The sequence below is a fragment of the Pleurodeles waltl genome, chromosome 10, assembly GCF_031143425.1.
Source record: "Pleurodeles waltl isolate 20211129_DDA chromosome 10, aPleWal1.hap1.20221129, whole genome shotgun sequence".
Lineage (NCBI taxonomy): Eukaryota > Metazoa > Chordata > Amphibia > Caudata > Salamandridae > Pleurodeles > Pleurodeles waltl.
Window position 1 is genome coordinate 378,389,090 of NC_090449.1, and position 19,032 is coordinate 378,408,121.

Genomic DNA, 19,032 nt, shown 5'->3' on the forward strand with positions numbered 1-19,032 from the left:
GGCAAGCTAGAAGCTGAACATGCTGTGCTCTAAATAGAACAAGCAGAGGGAGAGTAGAAACTGTTAGGCACTATGATAGCTTTGTTCTTAAGTTTTACTCTCCTGGTGACTATTTCAATTCTACTATGATGTATTGTTCTGGTTATTGCGGCTCACGCCTTATTATCTAAAATACAGTTGTTTAATAAAATCATCATATAAAACTCATACTGTCTTTGTCATTTGTATATGAGATCATACTGGAAATGAGAGAGTTGGTTTGGATCTGAGTGACCACCACTTCCCTGAGAAGTTGCAAAAATGTCATGCGCTCGGCTGTCTAATCATTTATTCCCCGTGGGAGACATGGGGCACTGCTAGTTAGCCAGAGCCATAAAAAAGATTTAGGGTGACAGAGTTCTTTACAAGTGGGTCAGACTCAGGCCCCTACACCGTTATCGATCCTGCTGCCTAGAAATCCAGTAGTCTCATTTAGGATAATGAGAGCCCACGCAACAAAATGTCTCTCCATAAGAATAGATATACACGGAGGGACGAGTAGGACAAAAAGATGGCAATTCCCTAATTGGTACAAAGCAACACCTAGAGGCGATTAGGCAGACAAGTCTGATAACTATATATCATACATGTGACACACAGGTGGGCCATAGGCCTATAACAATGCTCATATGAAGGACAGCAGATACCAATACCAAACCAGAGCACAAAGTAAACTCAGCAAAAGGCTTGCATGTTATGGCAAAATTGTCACAACACAGACACACTAATTGTACCCTGTTTCACTGCAGAGGAACATGGATCTCCTGCTGATATGCCTGTCCCTGATTTCCCTGATGACATGGATGACGAGCCCATAAACATTTCCCAGGAGACCATCCAAAAGGTCCTTGAAACCCTCCAGACCCCACCTTCAGTCACAAGGAGGAGCAGAGAACAAGCAGCCATCACAGAAGACCCACCCACCACCCCAATTGTAAGACCTGCCAGCTCCTACACAGCTGAGGACTCTGACGACACTGGCACCAGCTTTGAAAGAACTGTAGTTGGTGTCCAGCGGGAGCTGGCCAAGGAGGTGCGGGTGGGGATGCAAAACATGGCAGCCAGCCTTGAGGGGGTGCGTTCGTGCATGACTTCATTTGCAGATCAGGCAGCTGCAATGCAAGCCCTAACATCTCTCTTGCAGGAACTTGCTAAAACACAGAAGGAAATCAGCACAGCTGTCATCCAGTTGACACAACACCTACAACTGCAATCCAGTCAACGTGTGCACGAATGCAACATTGAACCCCCTCAGGGCCGACCTGACTGCCTACCATCGTGATGTGGCTGCTATTCTCAAAAACCAGCAGGCCCTCCTTGCAGCAGTACTGCCCTTAAGAACTTCACAGGGAGCAGCCCCCGGGATGTCTGCCTCCACGTCTTCTAACACTGAGGTGTGTGTTGCCCCTTCACAACCAACAACAACAAGGACAAACCAGGCAACACACACATCAGAAGAAGAAGACATGGAACAGATCACATTCTCACGGAAGAGTACCCGGAAGCACTAGTCCCTGCGCCATGGCCTACTTTGACCAAGGTCCTACGTTTTGTCAAATGCCAGTCTCACTACAACTACACTCAATGACTGTTCTGCAATCCACTGTATGACTTATCACCATTGCCAGTGAATGTCTCTCTCCTTCTATTTGCCAATTCCTGTCCCTCTGCACTGTCTGTGACATCACCCCAGCATGTCAGGAGCATCATCCACACCCCTTCTGTAGGATCACCATGTAAGAATGCACCAGAACGGACTCAGCAAACATGGACAATGGACATTTTGCACTACAGCACCTATCAATAAATAGCACTTGCACACCTAATATGTCTCTGTGTGATTTGACACATCAACTGTGCAGTAGATAACTCTAAAGTGCCTGTGTGGCAACCATTTAGTTTGTCAATACAACTGTCCTGACATCATGTAGTCTGATACATCTGTGCAGTGGCCAGGATTGCATCATAGCCTTACCATCCTGAGGAGAATAACTGATGAAGGGACAAACCACACACAATCATGCTGTGTTGGACAGAATAATGCTCCATCTATAGCAATTCTAGTCAACTAATGGTGGCTGAGAAATGTAGGCACCATGCAATACTAAAACATGAAATTATCGAGCAAAATCTAAGAAAACAAAAAAAGAAAACACTGCATCAATCACCCTTTCTGAGTATACTTCCATGAAGGAAAGTCATGCTGAATTATTACACACATGATCTAGGTCAGCAATGAAGGCAACAAGACAAGAGTGTTAACAACACCTCATCTACAAAGATCTCCCTGAACATCACACTGCAGTCCGACCTATTAAATTACCCACAATAACAAGTCTGGAAGCACACTTTGTGAAGTAGAATACCTACTCATCAAAACAAAACCTTGGTGATCGATGCAAACTACCAATGGTGGGTCTCCCAAATGGTGGATACTTACCAAGTTAGCACACGGGTAGCTGGCATGTTAAACCTCAATTTTCTGTGGTGGGTAGCATAGGACACTAATGTCATAGAAAAACATTCACCTATACTGATGTCAAGGCCATGATAAAGTAGCACCTAACGCATCATGCAAAGGGTTAACTATATATTTATTACTATTTATTCACACAAGAGGCAACTAAGGGAAAAGTAATACCTACACTAATCTAACCTGACTACTACTAACCCACAACTGTCCCTAACTAACCTAAGCTAAACTTACTCTACACATATAACAAAACGATCTAAACATCAACCCCCCACCCACCATTATGAGACAGGACACATGCAGGACAACACATACTAACCTACACACATACTATACTATCCTAAACAATCATGTATATATATATATATTTTTTTTTTTTTTAAACAAACAGGAATCCCAACATTGACCCCCACCCACCCACCCAAAAAAGAAAAATAGAAAGAATAAGGTCCCCCCACCCTCTTCCCTTACACTAACTAAGCTAACAACCTATACTAACCTAATGCTAATCCCCAAAACCCAACTATCAGTACAAAATAGGAAAGAGGAGAGAGGGGAGGGGTAAAAGTAAAACATGGCAAAAGTCCTAGAGGTTGGCCCTCCGTAGGGTCCGCCTGATGGACCGAACCCTTTTCTTGATATATGCCACATCCTGGCTTAGCTTGTCCACCTTTGTAAAAACTTTGTCCAATTTACGGCTTAATGCCAGGAATGCGGCTGGGTCCACAGGAGGGGCTGCTGCAGTCTGTGTGCTGGCCGAGGTGGACCTTGTGCCAGTAGTTGAATGCCCACTGGACTGTCCTGGGTGTTGAACATGGCTGGGTCCAGGTCTTGATGACGAGGCAGGGTCAACTGTCCCCGCCGTTGCTGGGGCCACTTGGGGAGACCTGGTGGATGTGGTGGTGATGGCTGTTGTGGGCAATGTAGGGCCACCCTGTGGTGAGGCCCACCATGCCCCGGAGGCCCGATCTGCTTGGTATTTGCGGGCCATCCTCCTGTACCCCGACTGCACCTGCAGGATGTGCCGGTATCGCATGGCACGCCTATCAAACTGGCGTCTATCTGCGGCACTCATGTTTGCAGCTGTGAAGAGATATGGCAAATATTTACCATGGGAAATGCATTGGGTGGAATAGCACAATGGGTCATTTGCACATTACTTGTACTGTATTTGTTCCCGCAATTGTCACTACATAGTTCATTGAAAGTCTCAGAGGAAGTACATGTGAAGCCTGCATACATAAGGCCATCTCACACCTAGCATATCCATGTCTCTACATGATGGGTGACATCAGCCTAAACTTCTCATCCAAATAATGCCTAATGCAGCTGACATTATGGCTGAACCTCTTCCGCTTACTGACTTCACTACATATGTCACTCTATGTGATAACTATCACAACCCTCACTCAATGCCATTTGTAAATTGTTGTTTACAAATATTGAACCCATGGGCCATAACCGAATGTGTACACTAGGTTCTAAACAAAGTTGCAAAAGGTCACAAGTATGTGTAACATACTGGTTGCTACAGTCCTAGGTACCCTATTCCCAATCACATGGCACTCTTTGAGGGTGGGGTGGGAAGAACAACCAACAATCCCAGATTCAATGCACACCCAGGAGTGTATAGAAAGGTCAACAAGTATTTGGCTCCACACACAACACCAATGAAGGGCTAGCAACACTTTGGAGTCAGCCAAACATTGTCCTACCCAAGGTCCACACATGTCAAAATGCACTGACTCAGGCCAACATCACATACTACCAGTGAGGCATGTTTTACCACACACACAGAGGAGCAAGAACACCCATGATCATGAGTCGACTGAACACCTAGGCCATTGCACTCTAGTCACACACACTTCTAGTTCAACTTGTGGAAGTACATGCCCCCGGAAGATCCAACCTACAGTGTACACAGTCCATCCTCAACTAGGAAGCTGCATATTTTATACAAGCCTTTTGCCAAAGCTATCTGGGAGAATGTCAGTCTGATATGCAGACTCAGTCCAAGCCAAGTCCCAGAGCAACTCTTACATTAACCAGTGTATTCCACATGACTCATCCCACTCCTCATAGCGGGCCGACTGGAATGACCTACAGCCCCTAAATCTGAGAGATGGCTAAGTATTGGTCTACAGAAACAGAAGTGATATTTGAAATCCCACTAAAGCAACAATGCCAATGAAAGGGCAGCGCATCAAATCTTGAATTCTGTTGAACACACAGTAGTCCATCATGCATCACTAGCAAACAATAAAAATAGCACTCAGGCCACACTCACTGTAGGTATCGTGGTCCTCAAAATGTGCCACCTCTCCCACAGTGTACGGTGCAGGTCCACCTGTAAAGCATGAAAGGAAGAATTTACTCAGACTCCGTGCACTGACAAATAATTGCAGTTACTATGACACTGTGTGAATATGACATGCGTAATGATACACTTTCACACATGCTCATACTGCATGGATGTATTTTTAAGCAACATTTACATTGGATGAGTCTCCTGCTACAGTTACACACCCTACTACACACATGCAGTGACCAGGACAGTCATGTGGTGTCAAAGATACACCTCCATTAGTATGCCCCAACAATATAGGGTTGCATTCATCTCATCATGTGCATCCCAGAGAGACATCCAAAAGCTGGTTACTTGAGGACTGCATGACCCCTCAAACTCAAACAGGCTATGTGGACATTTTCAACACACACCAACCAGACACACATGTGAAATATGTGTGGACAACATAGCTAACTTCATGTGACGTGAAGGCACCACACATTTATAGCATCATCATGGGTTTACAATTTTCTGTCTAGCTATGGCGTCTACATATGTAGGTATGATGTTTCAACATCACTTTTTCACTGGCAATTATGACCTGTAGAGTTCAAATAGAGGCATTAACGTGTCGCTTGTCTGACACAAAGGCAACAACACATTACATACAGCTACAGGCATCCGGTATGTGTTGAAAACAAGCGCCATCTGACTGCTAGCATTGGTCTTCCTACACATTGTGCAACAAATACACATTAGGTTTCCCTAGCATTACACACAGTCAGCTACTTATCTAGCAGATTGGGTAACAATCATCACATGTCCCCACAGAGCTTTCAATTATTCACATGTAATTGATTTGTACTCACCAACATGGCCACCAATCCTGATTCCCTTGTGGTCCAGCAGATCCTGCTCCCTGGATATCAGATCAGCCCAGCGGTGCTTGAGTTGATGCTCATTCCTAATGCTACCGTAGACCCGGCCCAGGTGATGCCGCACCTTCCCCCACCGGACTTTACGTGCCTCCGTGTGATACCCCTGTATCACACGGCCCCCAGCCTCCAGCATGAGTGGGAGGAAATGCCAAACAAGCCAAATGAATCCCCCCATTTCCTCCTCTCCCACCCTGGCAAGCCGAGGCCTACCTGACATATTTACAAATTGAAAGGTGAAAAATTAGACAAAAAAGTAAAAGTGGGAAATGGGGAAAGGTAGAGTAGTGAAGGAAAAAGAAAACTTAAGAAAAATAGCCCAACTAACCCCAAATTTAAACTACCCAGAACAGACTCCCACAGACAAAACAAACAAACACAGGATTTGACAAAAGTATACAAAACAGACTAAGACAATATTAGACAACAAGACTATGATCACAAAAGCACAATATACAAGGTACACGGGACACAAAAGCAGTAAAACACAGGACAACACTTTTCACACAGCCACAGTCTAGAAGAATCTGAGACTGCAAAGTGAAAGTGAAAGTAAACTCACAGTACAGATTATGTAAACAGGATATCCTATTACATCACTTCCTGCAGAAAATGGCTGCCGTTTTTATTTTTCCGTTATGCGTCATATTTTCACGCATACAGATTGTGCGTCATATTTTTTGACGCATAACATTGCACATAATTCAGAGTCAAAACTAATTTCTTCATTGTTCCCTTACATTTGAGTGAGGCTGAGTTTACAGTTCTACAGTAGAATTGTAATTTGCTGGCAAATATGAGAACCAAATATGAAAATTATATTTGACTCTGCATTCTGTGCACTCCTGTACGTCAAAAAATTATGACGCCCATGCTGTATGCGTGGATATATGACGCTTCATAGACAATATGGTGTACATGTAATGTACCTTATTATTTTATTATTTTTCATATAATAATTTTTGACTCAGCATTCTGTGCACTTCTGTACGTCAAAAAATGATGACGCCCATGCTGTATGCGTGGAAATATGACGCTTCATAGACAATATGGTGTACATGTAATGTACCTTATTATTTTATTATTTTTCATATAATAATTTTTGACTCGGCATTCTGTGCACTCCTGTACGTCAAAAAATTATGACGCCCATGCTGTACGCGTGGAAATATGACGCTTCATAGACAATATGGTGTACATGTAATGTACCTTATTATTTTATTATTTTTCATATAATATTTTTTGACTCGGCATTCTGTGCACTCCTGTATGTCAAAAAATTATGACGCCATGCTGTATGTGTGAAAAAATGACGCATTTTGACAAAAATGTCTACATTTTTTCAAGTTGTGAAAGGAACTTTGTCATGGCCAAACGGTGCTATGTGATACACATTTGTGGTTAGCTATGACACATGTCCCTTACTGGATGTATAGAAGGCATTCACACTGTAATATTTATGATTGCTCAAAATGTTTATTAACCATATTTGTACACATATTTTGGGTAATTGCTGATGGCTATTTGGAAATGATGAATGGGATACCAGGATGTATTCCTTCTCAAAAATGTGTACACATTTATCACGGTAATGCATTTATCTATAGTCCAAACAGGGTTTGCAATAGTCACTTACACTTTTTATGGGGCTAACCATGTCCTAATAATGATTTTGTGTATCTGACTTGTGTTTGACTTTTGACATGTAGGCCACACATGCGCCTTATGCATGTGTTTACTTCACATCTACCTAATTCTTGTATATTTGGGGGGCGGTAGAGGTGGACGTAGGCCCCCAGCACCCTAGGTTTTGCCCTTCCAGATTTGCTAATTTATCCAGGTCTTTCATTTATGCTGTTATGCTAAACCTGCAGCAGCAGGCTAATGGAAGGCCATAGGGTATGAATCACTGTTAGCCATTCAATCATCCCATTAGCCCATTTGACGTTTGCCCTGTTGATTATTTGGAGCAATCTGACATACCATTTTGCACTGACTATGTTTGCTAAATCTCGGCGTTCCTCATGTGCTGATGACAAATAGGTTGTTGATGTATGTGGCCCTTTATGCATTACCTGGTTTAGTGGCATGTTACATTCTTCCTGCTAGGTTCGAACTGGGACACTAATGTGATCGGCTGCTTGCAAATATTTGGTTGATTGGATGACATATGTTTATATGTGTGGGCGAATGTGGATCCACTATCAACTGTCTGGGTGTATGTTGTCACTGTAACTTCAAGGTCTCCTCATGAGTTAGTGGCAGCTAATCTTGTTGCAATTGGGTATTGTTTATATAAAAAATTGATACATGCCATTGAGGACATGGTCACGTACACATGGATGGTACCACCCTGTCACTGAACACGTGTAATGAGACTTTCAAATGAGCTACATTTTTGTGCTGAGTGAGAGACTGTATCAGGTGTCTGGATCCGGCATGTGTCATTGCCACATTTGTACTCCTGTTGGCCTCTGTGGATAGTAATGTATCATGAAACATAAGGCCTCTGTGCAGACATTTGTGGTGTATATTTTTTGTGTGATGAGTGTTATGTCATTATTGCACAATGAGACGACATTCTTCTTCCGCAAATTCAAACTAAAGGTGGGCAGAAATGAATAGGCCAAAGCATGATGTGGTGTTTGTTATCTGTGTTTATTTACAATTGTGCAATAAGTGTTGATATAAGAAATTATGAAAAGAAATTATTTACAAGCTGTTGGCGCCTACGCACTCCAGCAGCCGTGTTTGGTTGTTCCCCCGCCTGTTGCAGGCCAGCATCCTCCTCTTCGTCGTCTTCCGGCATGTCTGGGTCTGGTTCAAGGAGGGGAATGTTCATTTTTACACAAATATTGTGCAATATGGCACAAGTGAGTATGATCCTACAGACCATCTCTGGGGAATATAGTAGGCTACCGCCAGTGATGTCAAGGCAGCGGAACCTTGACTTTAGGATCCCAAAGGTCCGCTCAACAATGCTGCGTGTCCTCTTATGGGCGTCATTGTATGCCCGCTCTGCAGCAGTAGTCGGGTTCCCAAATGGTGTCATTAGCCAAGGCTGGAGGCCATACACCTGATCAGCTGAAAGAGAAACACAGAATGGGATCAATTAGATGTAGGAGGCACTCTTGTACAGACCTTTGATGGCAGTAGTTGTGTTGTGTTGTCTGTGACTCTTTTGTGTACTAATGTGACAACCTATACTTGTAGGAGAAAAGTTTTGCATTGAGTTTTTTCCTTGGCTGAGCAAGTGTTTGTTAGCTAACCGTTTGTCAGCAGTATGTATTTGGATTTTCAGAACAGTGTGCCCTCCCTTGCATTGTGACTTGTGATACACGTGTCCGTGTGTCTTCACTGGGGGTGAGATGATAGTTCCATGCAGAGTTAAAACATGAAAGTGTAGTTAACACGTTCATATGAAAGTACCCTGGACAGCCCATACCTTAAGACTTATGCAATGTGTTAATGTACAGGTTATTGTGACACTTCCAATTTGCAAGGTGACATTTAGGCAACCACACTCATTAATGTCTTCACATTAAGCTGTGGAGTAAATTCCAATGTGTGACAGGTTCAATGGTGACTTCAGAAACATGGCTAGTGATGTGAGGACCTCAGTGTGTTCCTGGCTAGGTGTTGCTATTGTGGTGTAGGTGATGTTTGTCCTAGAGGGTTGCTGTGCAGTGTGTATATAAGTTTGATTTTTGTACTTACCAACAAGTAGTCCATTGCCATACCGTCCATCCTGGAAGTGTTGGTTGATGTTGCTGTGACGGAAGATGAATGCGTCATGTACACTCCCAGGATATTTTGCCACGATGTTGCTGAACAATCCTTGGTGATCGACTATGGCCTGCACGTTGATTGAATGTGTGTGCTTCCTGTTGCGGTAGAGGTGTTCTGTTGCAGCAGGTGGCACAAGGCGTACGTGTGTGCAGTCAATTGCACCAAGGACGTGTGGGATGCCACTGATGGCGTAGAACCCCTGTTTAGTTTCCTGCTGCTTCTGCAGTGTGTTAGGGAAGCAGATGTGGTGGGGTGTCAGGCGAATGATGGCATCCAGGACTTTTGGCAGGAATGCGGAGAATGATGGTTGTGATATTCCACCAACCAGGGCACCAGTTGTCTGAAACGACCCACTTGCCAGCAGGTGAAGTACGGCAAGCAGCTTTGTTTCTGTTGGTATGGTGTGGGGTGTCACCAAAGTGGGGGCCAACTGCTGTTCAATATTTCTCAGCAGCTGCTGAATGGCCTGCCAGTTCAACCGGTACCTCTGTATGATGTCGTGTTCCCTGAGGCCATGCAGGGTTGTTCTTGGGCGGAATATCCTCTCCTGCCTTCTGCGCTGCCTTTGGGGATCCCTGTTGTTGTTGTTGAAGCTGCTGTTGTTGCTGCAGGGCTCTGCGTCTACGTGCACGCTGAATAACAATCATCTCCATGTCTCCCTGTTGCTGCTCTGCTGCTCTGCTGCTCTGTTGTTTTTTCTGTGTGTTCTGATTAAATACAGGTGTGTTTGCCCCATTTTAACGCCTGCCCTGACCCAGGCGTTAAATTTTGGCGCACATCGGGCTTTGCGTAATTTTTTTGCTCCGCCTACCGGCCGAGAGTCCTTTTTGCCCGGAAGCATAAATACGGCGCACGGGTGTGTGCGTCGTTTTTTGGACGGGAACGCCTACCCTGGATATCATTAACGCAGGGCGGGTTGCCGCTTCCAGAAAATGGCGCACACTGCGGTTTGTTCTCGTGCTCGGGCGTCAGGGTTTAAATATGGGGCAACGTTTGCGCTGATTGTGCGTCAAAATTTTTGACGCACATTCGGCGCAAACAGAGTATAAATATGCCCCTCAATGTCTTATCTTGGTTATCAAACAACAACAGGCAACCATGACCAACATGAAGGACATCCACCTCAAAATAACAACAATAGAGTACAAAATATACAGGTAAGTGTAAAAAAAGGCTACTAAATGAAAACAAACGATCTGTACTGCTATAGAAATCAATAGGAATGTTGCCAAAAAGTTATTAAAAACTGTTAAAATGTGTGAAAAATATGATAAAATGTTTAAAAAGTATAAACAATAAATTAAACAAATGAAAATATATATGTAAGTATAACTAAATAGTACAATAAAAATATGACTATAATAAATTGTACTAATTACTAAATACTAAACACCAGTATGAAATGTAAAATTGCAAATTACTATGCGTAAAAATATATGTATGAAAAAATAGTTATGAAAGATTTGTGTATACATATTTTAAAAAATGATGTCTTAAAAGTGTGTTAACAAATACCCTACAAAAAGCCAAAAAGTATCTAAACATGCTTTGCCATCGTAATGTTTGAAAATGATGTGTTTTTTCTTTGTAAAAAAATGTATGCAGCAAATAAAATTCAGATGCAGATTAAATGAAATACATAAATAAAAAATGCTAGACCCTTGACTTACATTGATTAGTATTCAAAAATCTACACACTATACAAAAGTACAAACTACAAACCATTTTGTGGAAGGTGTTCAACAATAATAGTCCAAAATTCAGTATTACCATTTCATAGTAAATTATTTTGGAAATAATTTTAGACACTAAAGGGGCAACATTTAGGGCCATATTTATACTCTGTTTGCGCCGGAATTGCGTCGTTTTTTTTTACGCAATTCCGACGCAAAACTAACTCCATATTTATACTTTGGCGTTAGACGCGTCTAGCGCCAAAGTCCATGGAGTTTGCGTAATTTTTTAGCGTGGACACCTACTTTGCGTTAATGATATGCAAGGTAGGCGTTCCCGTCTAAAAAATTGACTCCGAGGCATGTGCGCCGTATTTATACTCCCGGGCAAAATTCACGCCCGGGAGTGGGCGGGTCAAAAAAAATGACGTACGGCCGCTTTTGCGCCATTTTTTAGCGCCTGAACAAGGCAGGCGTTAAGGGACCTGTGGGCTCGGAAGGAGCCCAGAGGTGCCCTTCCATGCCCCCAGGGACACCCCCTGTCACCCTTGCCCACCCCAGGAGGACACCCAAGGCTGGAGGGACCCATCCCAGGGACATTAAGGTAAGTTCCGGTAAGTATTTTATTTTTTTATTTTTGTGGCATAGGGGGGCCTGATTTGTGCCCCCCTACATGCCACTATGCCCAATGACCATGCCCAGGGGACAGAAGTCCCCTGGGCATGGCCATTGGGCAAAGGGGCATGACTCCTGTCTTTGCTAAGACAGGAGTCAGATCAATGGGGGTTGGGAGTCGAAAAAAATGGCGCAAATCGGGTTGAGGCGAAAAATTTGCCTCAGCCTGACTTGCCCCATTTTTTGGCGCCCAAGCTCCATATTCCCCTACGCCGGCGCTGCCTGGTGTAGGTCATTTTTTTTCACGCACACCAGGCAGCGCCGGCGGTTAACGCTGGCTAACGTCATTGAATAAATACGGCGCCCGCATGGTGCTTCAGAATGGCGTTAGCCAGCGCTAATTTTTTTGACGCAAAACTGCGTTAGCGCAGTTTTGCATCAAAAGGTGTAAATATGGCCCTTATTATTCTAACTCCAATGTTAAGAATTTTGAGGAGTTGTTGGACCATAAAGATATTCAAATTACTAGTCCCGCTCTGATTGATATACTTAGGAAATTGTTGGACACAAAGGGAATTAGGGCCTAATTATGACACTAGCGGTCTGATGACCTCCAATGCCATGGTGATGGTCAGACTTCCACATTGCGACTCTGGTGGTTGGACTGCCAGGGGACCACCATGCCCACCAGCAACCTGGTTCCCGAATGGCTGATGCAGATGGAGTTTTAGTCAGTCATGATTGCGCTAAGTTCAGTGTCACCACACTGATCACAAGTCATTTTCTGCCAGCCTTTTCAAGGTGGGGACTCCACCATGAAAAGGCTGGTGGAAACACATTGCAGGGGGCCCCCCTGCCCAGCACCCTTGGAATGTGCACTGTCTGCTTTGCAGGCAGTGCACATTCTGAAGGTGCTGGTGTGCTACGGTATTAACCTCTGTTCCCGTAAGAGAGCCAAGACCATTACCGTACCACTGTTCCTGACGGCTGACAGGTGCAAATGTTATAATACAATATTCCCACTGGTCAGCCTGATGGGAACATCGTAATGCAGTGGAGGGTGAGGCAGCTGGGTTGATGGCCGCTTCATCCCCGCAAGTTTGACTGTTGGCTTGTTCGACCACCAAACTCATAATGCGCTCCTTAGGTTTAATATTTCTACTCTAATCTAAACCAGTTTAGGGATGATGTTGGACATTGAAGGGGTGAGATTGATTAGTCCCAGTTCAAACTAAACAATTTTGGGAAGACTGTTGGACAAGGAAGGGGTAGAATTTACCATTCCAACTCCCAAGTAAACCATTTGTTGAAGGTGTTGGACCATAAAGAGTTTAGCTTTAGTATTCCTCAATCTAAACCATTTTCAGGAAGGTGTCATACACTAAAGGGGTAAGATTTATTAGTCCCATTCTAAACTAAACCATTTTGGGGAAGATGTTGGGCACTAAAGTGATGCAATTTGTTCTTCCCACTCCAATCTAAATCATGTTTGGGAAGGTATTTGATCCTAAAGTTGTAGCATTTACTATTACCACTCCAATCAAAATCATTTTGGGTAAGGTGCTTCACACTAAGTGCCATATTTATACTATGCCTGTGCCAAATTTGCATCAAAGTTTTTGGCGCAAATTTGGCGCAAACCCTACACCATATTTATACTCTGACGCCCGACCCCATGAATGCCAAAATTCTGCTGTGTGCGTCATTTTCTGGATGCGTGAAAACACCTTGCGTTAACGACATGCAATGTAGGCGTTCCCGTCCAAAAAATGACTTAAACACCCATGTGCCATATTTATCCTACCATGCAAAAATCCTGCACGGCTGGGAGGTGGAGTCGGAAAATGAAGCACAGCCCGATTTGCGTAAAAAAATAATGCCTGGGTCAGGGCAGGCGTGAAAATGGGACAAACACACCACTACTTATGGAAAACACACAGCAGCAACAGCAGAGCTCAAAAAGGAAGACATGGAGGTGCTATTCATCCAGCATGCACGAAGATGCAAAGCACAGGACCAAAACCAGCAGCTTCCACCACACCAGCAGGGACCCCAAAGGCAACGCAGAAGGCAGGAGAGGATATTCAGGACCAGGACAACCATTCAGGGACTCCGGCAACAACACATCATCCAGAGGTACACACAACACATACACCACTACATTGACATGTGGCCAGGACACTGCTATTCATGTGTGATATCCTCACCCAATAGGATACACTCCTCGGGAGAAAGGACAGATGCAAATAACAACAGATGCCACTCCAGAGACACAAGGGAACAATTTAAAATCACACAGTGACAATGACATGGCATTAACTGCCAGTACATCTTGGAAGATTAATCTTACAATATCACACCAATAACACTTAATCTCACTCCCTTCCAAACAATAGTTACAGTGTAAGGGGTATGCAGTGTCTTTCGCTTCAGGTATAACACCATGACACACATAGCATGATGATGATGACTCTAATGAATGGAGCATGGAATCATTGAGGCTGTAACATCTCACATCACTCCTAGTCTGACATTGCCCACTACCAATAAGCAAGTGGACTGTGTTAAGAACACATATTGATGTGACAATATTGCAAAGTGCACATTCCTACACATACGGTTTGAGACAATTACACATATACACAACAGATGTACTGGCATATGGACCTTCTGACACTTAAACCGTCAACCCCACAACCAAGTTAGCCAGCTGAACTGGACCAGGTTCAGTAGTGTAGGTACACGTTTGAACATGAGTCAACTCTGTAAGGGCAGATAAATAGGTCTGCATAGGACTTGTCACACATGGGATATTTGTGCATTGTCAATTGTGAACACTTCAGTGCTGCCAACTTATGGAGATTTATTGTACACTGTAACCTAGCCAAATCAAAGGGCCTCACTGATGTTTAATAAATTCTATTGCATATGTTAAATTGGATGAGATGTCCAGGCCATATAGATGCAACCGTGTTACCACCACTGTGGAATTGATTATGTGTATGTGCATGTCACCCCCAGTTAAGACACATGGACACCTCTTTCACATGACATAATGCATGGGAGTACACAATGTACTGCAAGTCTACAATAATACTGCTGTCAATCAGCCAAACACCAGTTCAGATAATGAAACATTCCAATGCCGATGGTACATCCTAGAAGCCTAGGATTCCATACAATAACACAAACACAGATGAGTAACAGACAACACAAGATAACAACTGCCATGCAAAGTGATAATCATGGTGCAAGCACCATCAAAACTTTTCACTCATTTTCTCTTTCAGCTGAGCAGGGGTTTTGGATCCAGCCATGGATCATGACCCCATTTGCAAACAAAAGCACAGCATCAGAGCGTGCCTATAATGAGTACCATAGTAGAGAGGACCTTTGGCATCCTGAAGTCAAGTTTCAGGTGCCTCGACATCACCGGAGGTAGCCTCCTATACTCACCTGAAATAGTCTGCAAGATCATTTTGACCTGTGCCATCCCACACAACATTTGTGTAAGAAGGAAGATTACCCTCTGTGAACAAAACCCACAAATGCCTGAAGAGGAGGAAGAGGAGGATGCTGTCCATAAACATGAGGGGGGCCATCCAAACACTGCAGCAGGTTTGCGTCAGAGACAACACATTGTACAAAACTTCTTTTAACGCTACTCACCATCAACACTGTCTTACCATATGCCATTAAACACCTATTCTAATCAACTAATCACGGTCTGGATAATTATTTTTACATCATGTTATCCCTAGGATTCATAATCAGAGTTTAGCCTCATGGAGCATTACAGATATACAGATTAGGATCCTGAAAAATCCACATCACATTTGATGGGTATGAATGTACAGCCAACTTCACACACAGTGTAAATGACATATACCCTGTCCATTTCACAATTGAAGGTCAATATCAGAGGACCACAGCTATGGCACACATAAATGTTGGCACCATGGGTCATTGCAGCATATGGCACACAACTAAGAAACCATCATTCATAACGTAATAAACTGCTTCATACATGAGGCAGTGGATGTGCTATTGCATTGGTAACAGGAATGTATGACCAGACATTTGACAGCAGTAAGTGTGACATCAGCTATCTCTGCAAGGAGTATGTGTAAGCTGCAAATGGATGGCACGAGTGCCCCAGGTATGACAAGCATAGCTCACAAGACATGCCCAGCCTAATCCATCCCAGGTCATAATTCCTGCCATGTTTTCAGTCTCTCCCCACCCTTCTCTAGGGGGCCCTGGAAATAGACTTATTGTACCCAGATAATCCTTCATCTAGACACACCCAGACTCACATTCTGACTCCAGTGTGCTTCCCTCTTTAGTATGGCATGCCATAGTCATAGTTCATCAGTCTGCATGGACTTTAGGTCAGATAATGCACTACATGGTAGTCTGTAGGACCTGTAATCAACTGTCCATTGCTTCCCATGTGAAAGGTACTGTTGGCCCTTTGAACTTGATTCTCACCTACAGGACTTGTGAGAGACTGAAGCTGCACACACCTGTGAGCACTTCCATGTAGACCAGCCATTTGAACCTGCACTGCACTTGCTGCTGCCTGGAACTGCTAAGCTGCCTTTTTATGTATATCCTTGTTGTGCATTGCTGTATAAATCACTTGTGTTATACAGGCTTTGGGTGAATGTGTAACGTTGCATCCCACAGGACAAATACAGTTTTAATTTTCCACAGTGTTGTTTCAGCTTTTCCCAGTCAGAGTCTACTCACTGTGAATTTGCCTTGTTCATGTTAGTTCCTGACAGAGCCTCCATCCTGTTAGCCTGATTGGTTCCTGTCTTTGTGTTACCATAAAGGTTCCCTGTGGCTACATTTGTATCATAGTTGCTTTCCATGCCTCCACTTTCCTCCTGGGGTATTGTGTCTGGTAGGTCTACGATGAATCCCCAAATAGATTGTTTAGCGTGATCAGTTTACTTATCCTATCATGGTGTGTTACATGTCTTCAAATAGCCTAATCACGGCCCATCCCTTGTCTGGGTTTCAGGTATGCATGAGTGAGAAACAGTGACAGTGTACCATGGCTGTATGCATGGATTGGGTATGGTGGCTCTAGCACAACAAACAGCGTTTGCTACTGTGCATGAAAAGACAAAACATGTTTGTGCCCTGATGGTCCACACACAGATTTACATTGGCCCCAACCTATTGATGGACCTTGCGTGGTGAATAGCTGTGAGATTAATCAGCACAGAGGCACTGATGTTTCCGGTTGCAGTGGGAATTTTAGAGGCCACCCTGTGTACAAATGTTTTGATGAAACCTGCTGGGTTAAAATTACTGATTCATTAAATTTGTGAGCAAACCAAGGTTGCCCTGCTGTCAGTCTCATACAACTTCTGCAGTGTCATAGCTGGACTATCCCCATGTGTGTTGTCAATTCCTCCTTAGCTTTCGTTCAATTCTGCTTTTGAAGGACAGTCTGTTAATGCAGGGAATGGTTCCACAGATTCATGACTAGACCTGCACGTAACTGTGACAACATGGACCCCAATAATGACACAAGGTACACATGGCTACACACTTGAACTGGACACCTTTGTACAATTAACCAATGGAAATATGTGAACATGTGCTGCTTGGTCTGCTAGTCCTCCACTGTCACAAGAGAAACATAGGTCATTTATACGATTCAAACTGTGTAGTGACATTACATTTTTGGATTGGTTTGTGGACTCTGTGTCACAAACACTGTGCCCACATAGCATTGTCAAATGCCTGACTCATGGGTAGGATCCAAACAAGTGACCAGGAAGTGGTATCCAACATTCCAGTACATGTGATGGCTTAGTCTTGTAACATTGCCATTATCAACAGTCCTCTATCTATCCTGTGCATAGTTTGTCATGGGAGATGTTTTTGTCCCAAAAGTCAGGCATGTACACACAGCATTTGTTGGTACATGTATGACAAACACATTTCCTGAGTCATTGCCACACTGAATAGCATCTGATGGTTATCCACATTTACAACACATGCACACAAGCACATTTATGATAACACGTCTTGTGATGTTCACACAGAGGGCCAACAAAAAATTAAATAGCCAATTCACAGACATTGACACACAGGCAATGAGTTAATGTATTAAGTTGCATAGCCTTGCTATCCTCTATTGACGCACAACCTGCTCCAACTGGGTTATACCAATTTGTATTCCAAAAGTTGGGGTATCTATTGCATCAGTGAAGAGTGCTAATCCGGCAAAAAAACTAGAGGATCATAGTCTGCAGTAGTGTGATCTGCCACATGTGCCCAAACACTGGAATGCACAATGTATAGTCCATTCCCTGTAGAGATATGGACTACCTCAACAATTTTGGATTTTCATTTGTTTTAGCCAAAGTAGAGGTTTGTGGTCTGTCTGAACAATAAAGTGAGTGCCAAACAGGTATGGCCTCAACTTTTTCAGTGCCCAGACCACAGCCAAGGCCTCCCTCTCTATGGCAGACCAACGCTTTTCTCTAGTGATCAACCTTCTGCTGATAAAAGCAACTGGTTGATCCTGGCCCTCAGAATTAAGACTGCCCCTACCCCTAATTCAGATGCATCAGTTTGAAAAATGAATTTCTTGGAGTAACATGGGCTTTTTAGGACAGGTGCAGAGCACATGGCCTGTTTGAGCTCCTCAAAAGCTTTCTCACAGCTAGCTGTCCATAACACCTTCTTAGGCATTTTCTTGCTTGTGAGATCATTAAGAGGGGCTGCTATGGAGCCATAATTCTTGATGAATCTCCTGTAGTACCATGTGAGGCCTAAAAAGGTTCTCACCTGGGTCTGAGTTGTAGGGGGAACCCAATCCATGATAGTCTGGATTTTCCCCTCTAGTGGTGCAATCTGTTCTCCACCTACAAGGTGTCCAAGATAAACCACCTTACCCTGCTCTATCTGGTACTTTGAAGCCTTGATAGTGAGGCCTGCCTTTTGCAGGGCCTCAAAAACTTTCCAAAGGTGGACCAGGTGCTCATCCCAGGTTGAGCTAAAAACAGCAATATCATCAAGATATGCTGCACTGAAAGCTTCCAACCCTTGCAGGACTGTGTTCACCAACCTCTGAAAAGGGGCAGGTGCATTTTTTAAACCAAAGGGCATCACTGTGAATGGTAGTGCCCTCCTATGGTTGGAAATGCAGTCTTTGGTTTAGCATCTTCTGCCAATCTGATCTGCCAATACCCTGCA